The sequence below is a fragment of the Eschrichtius robustus genome, chromosome 10, assembly GCF_028021215.1.
Source record: "Eschrichtius robustus isolate mEscRob2 chromosome 10, mEscRob2.pri, whole genome shotgun sequence".
Lineage (NCBI taxonomy): Eukaryota > Metazoa > Chordata > Mammalia > Artiodactyla > Eschrichtiidae > Eschrichtius > Eschrichtius robustus.
The window spans coordinates 3,570,687-3,576,766 of NC_090833.1; the positions used below are offsets into that span (position 1 = coordinate 3,570,687).

General features: G+C 55.5%; 1 pseudogene; it reads right to left on the reverse strand.

Moving 5' to 3' along the window:
- Nucleotides 1-4,737: 4,737 nt before the first annotated feature.
- LOC137770526 (dynein light chain 1, cytoplasmic-like) lies at nt 4,738-5,155 on the reverse strand (annotated as a pseudogene).
- Nucleotides 5,156-6,080: the final 925 nt, after the last annotated feature.

Genomic DNA, 6,080 nt, shown 5'->3' on the forward strand with positions numbered 1-6,080 from the left:
GAAGATCCCACATGCCACGGAGCAACTGAGCCCGTGCGCCACAACTACTGAGCCTATGCTCTAGAGCCTACGAGCCACAACTACTGAAGCCCGCGTGCCTAGAGCCCGTGCTCCGCAACAGGAGAAGCCACTGCAATGAGAAGCCCGCACACCACAGCGAAGAGTAGCCCCCGCTCGCCGCAACTAGAGAAAGCCCGCACGCAGCAACGAAGACCCAACACAGCCAAAAATAAATAAATAAATAAACAAATAAATTTTTTAAAGTAAAAGGTATCCAACCTTTTATTGTGTGTTGGATGTGAGATTGACATCAATTTTTCTAACACCAAAAAAAAGAAAGAAAAAAAAAGCTGCTCTATGCCATTTTTTAATTAAGGTAAATTAAAATTCCTCTGGTTTGAAGACATTTTAAAGACTGTTGTGACAGCCTGAAGATCGTTACTGCCTCCCCGGGGCTCCGGCTGACCCCAGCTGTGACAGCGTCTGCGATCTGCCCTCCGGCCAAGACCCCAGGGCAGACGCCCCCAACCAGGCATGGGGACAAGGACAGAGTCCCAGAATCCTCCCTGAGACCTGGAAATTCCCAACTCCTGCTGGGGGTCGGAACGGATGCTGCCTTTGGGGAGCGCCATGCCCGGTGCTTATGAAAAGCCAGATAACATACATGCCGCCTCCAGTGGGTATTACCAAGCAACACCAAAGAGTGAAGTTCCGATCCATCTTACAGTGTGGGTGACCTCAAGAACAGGGTGCTGGTGGAGGGAGCCAGGCACTCTCCCCCACGTATTGTGATTCCACTTGTAGTAGAGGCAACTCCATCAAGACAGAAAGCAGATTAGTGGTAGCCGGGGGCTGGGGCAGGCAATGGAAGTGAGTGCTGGTGGGGATAGGGACTCCTTAGGGGCAACGAAATGTTCTCCAATTGACCGTGGTGCTTGCACAACTCTGTGAATACACTAAAAATCACTGAATTGTATGGCACATGAATTATATCTCAATAAACCTGTTTTTTTTTAAAAAAAAATCACTATACAGTAATAATGTATTTATTCTGAAAAAAGAAATGCATATACACATATACCCTCTTACCTAGCAATTCCACTTCTAGAAATTTTTTCCTAAGGAAATAATTAAGGACGTGCACATAAATGTTTTCATACTTTAAAAAAGACATTTAAGTGTCAAGTGAGAGGGCTTTGAATAAATTACGGTGCATGCATTCACTAGAACACTGCACAAATAGCAACTTAACACAATGTGTTAGAAACTCATCTATTGACATAGATGTGTGTTCACGATAAACTGTTGAGTGAAATTAACAGGTAACAAACAACAAATGTGGATACTGTAAAATGATATGCCTCACGTTCGTGGGAGAGCAGTGGCTGAATTATACACAGGGGCTACTTCCAGATAAGGGGTTTGGGAGGATTTTTTCCCCTCCTTCTTTCGATTCTCAGGATCGTCTAGCTTTTCCATTTTGACCTGCGTTACTGGTGCAATAAACTGGTACAGGATCTTTTTTGGAGATGGCCAGAGGGAGGGCAAGGCAAGGCAAGTAAAGAGAAGGATGGTCTGGTCTGAGCAAATGGAGAGTCTTTTGGGGAAGCAGAGCAGAGCGGCCTCCCCAGCAGAGAGGGCTTTTGGAGCTGAGGACCTGGGCACCTGGGCGAGACCTGCCTCTCTGGGCCTCTGTCGTGTATAAAATATACGATAAATCCCACCTGGAATCCTGGCTCCCATGCTGAGCCCCAGAGGCCCCGAGGAAGCCACTGAAGGAAGACAGCTGTGGGTGCAGGAAGCCAGCTCCACGTCCTCGCGTCCCAGGGACCAGGCCTGGATGACGAGCTCGGGCGCCGGGCCAGCAGGTCGGCACTTTGCCTGCTCCCTTTGCCTGTGCATCATTTCCTGTTAATCAGCATCACTCGGCCCAGGAGATGCCAGCCTGGGGCCCCGCCAGCTGCTGGGAGGAACTGCTCCCTGTTCCGCGCACGCTCGGCTGGGTTTGGGTAGCCTGGGCCTGAGCGGGGTTGACAACGCTGTCTGCTCCGTCCCGAGGAGAAGAGCACTGGGAGCGGGCACAGCAACACCCAGCGCCCGCCTGACGCGGGTCAGGGCCCCCCCAGCGCAGCCCCGGGCCCGCCACCCCTCCATAGCCCTGCCCAGGTGCAGGAGGCTGTGAGACAGGACCACCCCGGACACCAGCCTCGGGTGATGAGGCTAGAGGTTCCTTCGGGACAGTGGCAGGGCTGTTGCAGAGGGACAGCACCATCCGATCCGGCCCATGGCGTTAAGTGAGCACGTACTACTGCTCTAATGGGCTGTTTCGCTTACCCCTCACACCAGCCGGGTACCCACCCTTACAGATGAGGGACCAAGGCTCAGGAAGGTCGTTGCCCAACTAGATTACTAGTTGGGCCCAGACTTAAGTCTCCCTGAGTGGGGAAGCTGTGCCCCAGGCTCGCTGCAAAGGGTCTGGGTTGCCAGGGTCAGGCGGCCCACCAAGCACCCGCAGGCCTCCAGACTGGGCCGGGGGCCTGGCAGCTCCATCCCCGTGGGGAGGCAGGGAAGAGGTTCCATCTGGAAGACCGACAGAGCAGGCGGGCAGGGTCCCGGTGGTCATGGCCTAGGGCAGCCTGGGGTCTCCAGAAGCTCCTGCATAACAGGCAGGGCCAGGAACCCGGGCTGGGCCTGTGCCCTTGGGGAGGAGAGGAAAAGTAGAGCCTGCCCACCCGGGGAGGGCCTGTCCCAGCTGTGCTTCCCAGGAAACAGGCTGCAGGAGCGTGGGCCCTGGAGGCCCCCCTGTAAGGAGCTGAGGACAGCAGGTGGGCAGAGAACAAGGCGGGCCTGCAGTGAAGGTGCAGCAGCCGAGACTCCGCAGGTCACACGGGGTGGGGCTGGTGGGTGGGGTGGTCTCGGGGGCTAGGCCACCACCTCAGAGTTGCCTGAACTGAGGTGAGGGGGACAGGCCTCCACACCCCCTGCATCAGGTCATCACTGACACAGGCCCCCAAGGGGGCGACAACCTTGGACCAGGAGGGTCCAGGTGGCCAAGGGCGGAAGGTGGCGGCTGTGAGCATGTACTGACGGCAGCTGGGACCGGAAGAGGGAAGCTGGGGGGATGCAGAGCACAGTCGGGGCAGAGGCAGCCCCCATCCTGCCCAGAGAGGGCTGGGGTCAAGGCGAGGCCCCCAGGGCCCCTGTCTGCCACGGGGCCAGAGACGAGCCCTCCTGGTTCCCTGAGTCTGGGTCCTCCCTGCTGGCCGCCCTCCTGGCTTGTGGCTGCCATGCCCACAGGTCCTAGTGGGCTTTAGTGACTCACTTCTCTGGCTTCCTTTCCAATCGCGGATGTCAAACCTCAGGGCACTGCCTGGGTCCCTTTCCAGAGGGAGCTGATGCGGGGCAGCGGGTGATGGGGGAGGGCCTGGATTCCCTTCCTTCCCCTGTCCTCCGGCAGGACCCTCCATGCATCCAGCCCCCACCGCCTCCCCCTAATCACAGCCCGGCCAGGCACCCACAGCTGTGCTCACCTGGTTGAAGATGGCACGGCCCTCGACACAGCCCCTCACGGGGCAAGAACGCTACATTCATAAAAGCAGTGTTTTTTCTCTCTAGGAAGATATCGGAACTCACTGGGGGAGAATCCAAACCACCCAGCTGAGCAGAAACGAAAAGTCTCCCCAGACCCCTACCCAGCTCGAACCTTCTGCAGCTTCGGTGCCACTCCCTCCCTGGGCCCCCTTGCAGGTTTGCAGACGTTGAGGCATAGACCCGCGTCCGTGCTCCCACTCTCTGGGTGTTTCATTCGACAGTGTGATGTCCATCAGGTCCAGATACAGATGTGCATTCAGCCTTTCCAGTTACACGTGTCAAACCTCAGGGCGCTGCCTGGGTGCCGAGGCCTCTGGGCGTGGGGCAGTCCCCCGTCCCCCGACAGTTCAGGAGGATCGGAGAGGTGGGCGCCGGGATAGAACCTACAGGACCCCCAAGCAAGTGCAGAGAGCCCACCAGGCCTTGGTGTCCTGGCCTGGGAAGCAGGGTCTGTTGACCGCACAGCTGTGACCACATCTGGTAAGTGGGAAAGCTCTCAGGAATGTTCAGATGGCAGCAGGGAAATTGGAGCCGAGGAAGCAGAGACAGCCCAGCGGTAGTAACTTCTTGCTCAATCAATAGCTATTTCCCTGCTCCAAATTACTTTCTTTTCCCCCTGAAACCATCAGCGGCAGCGACTGCCAATCAGCTATGACACGTGAAAGAAATGCTATTGGAATTTCCAGGCCTGAGAGTGTTCTCCTGGCCCAGTGTTTGCTCAGCCATCCCTGGCAATGCCACAGAGAGGACAAGACGTAAAAAGAGCTAATGGACGGGGCTGAGCGGCTCGGCTCCGGCCACGGGGCAGCCAGGACCTGCGCGAGGCTCAGGGTCCCCAGAGCGGCCTGCTGGGGCCTCCACACAACGGCGGAGTGGGCGCCAGACTTCGGCATCGACCCAGTCCCTCCCTTCCGGGGCCTGACTTTTTTTGTTTGTTTTGTTTTTGTTTTCGTTTTTTGTTTTGTTTTGCTAGTTGCTTTATAACCACAACAAACTAGTGCAGAGAATTCCCTGTACAAAACAACGCAATAAGGATCGAGGTGTTCCCTTAGGCAAGGCTGAAGATTTCAGTCTCTGGTGTTTGGAATTTAGGCTGCAGTCCTTGTTTTTGGATAGATCACTGGGTGTGTGGTACAGTCCGTGCTTTTAACCAGATTTGAACAGCAGAATGGCCACTTGGCTCAGGTAGAAGTAGATGAAGTGTTTGTTTGGTTTCATGTGTCACATAACTACCAAAGTTCCTCCCTACGATGCAGTGCCAGGTAGGGTTGTACTTCTTGTCAAACTCCTTCTTGATATGGGCAGCAACGTCCTTCCCTATAGCATATTTCTCCAGTTCCTGAGTACCACACTCCCCCGAGTCCTGTTGCATCTCCTCTGACATATTGGCATTTTTCATCACGGCCTTTCGGTCACACGTGGTTACCAAGGAGCACAGGCTGGCCGACTGCTGCGGTCTCCTGGGGGAGGGTCTGGCGAGGCTCAGACCCGACGACAGGAGCGGTCTCTACCGAAGCCGTGGCGCATCGATGGAGCCCCATGCCAGCCGCCGCCGCCTAGCCATGGGCCCGACTGTTAATTGCCCCGACTGCATGCCAGGCCAAGCATGGGGTACGAGCCCACAGAAATGACAGGGACTAGTGTCCTGCCCTCTGGAAGCAGGCAGGATGGGAGGCCACGCAGGAGCAACTCTTGGAGGGGCTAAAATAACCAAGTTGGGGCCGTGTGCTCACAGCAAGAGGGCGTCCATCTCCCCAGCAGGGCCCCGGGGACCCTAAGCCTCCCAGCATGGATAAGAGAGCATCCGGCAGGCTTTTCCTGGGATAGGGAACACGTCTCAGCTGTTCCCAAAGGTAGTGGATTGAATGGGGGTTCTCAAAAGGTATGTCCATGTCCTTACCCCCAGAACCTGTGACTGTGACCTTGTTTGGGGAAAAGGTCTTTGCAGATGTAATTAAGTTAACGATCTTGAGATGAGAAGATCATCCTAGATTAACCGGGTAGGTCTTAAATCCGATGGCAAGTGACCTTATAAGAGACACAGAGACAGAGGAGAAGCCACATGAAGTTGGAACAGAGACTGGAGGGGTGCGACCGCAAGCCAGGGACACCTGGGCCACCGCGAGCTGGAAGAGGCAGGAAGGACCCTCCCCCAAAGCCTCTGGAGGGAGTGCAGCCCTGCCGACACCTTGATTTTGGACTTCTGTCCTCCAGAACTGGGAGACAATAAACTCCTGTTGCTTTCAGCCCCCCAGTTTTGGGTCCTTTTTTTGGGCAGCCCCAGGACACACATAAGCACGGAAAACATTGAGCCCAGCAGCAAAGCGTGTGGTTCAGGTGGGAGTCCTGGCTACTAGCTGTGTCCTTGGGCAGGTTACTTAACCTCTCTGAGCCTCAGTCTCTATATCTTAAAATGGGAATAGCACTAGAACCTTCCAGAAGGTTGGGAGTGATTACATGAAATGACGTCTGGCACATGAAGAGCCATG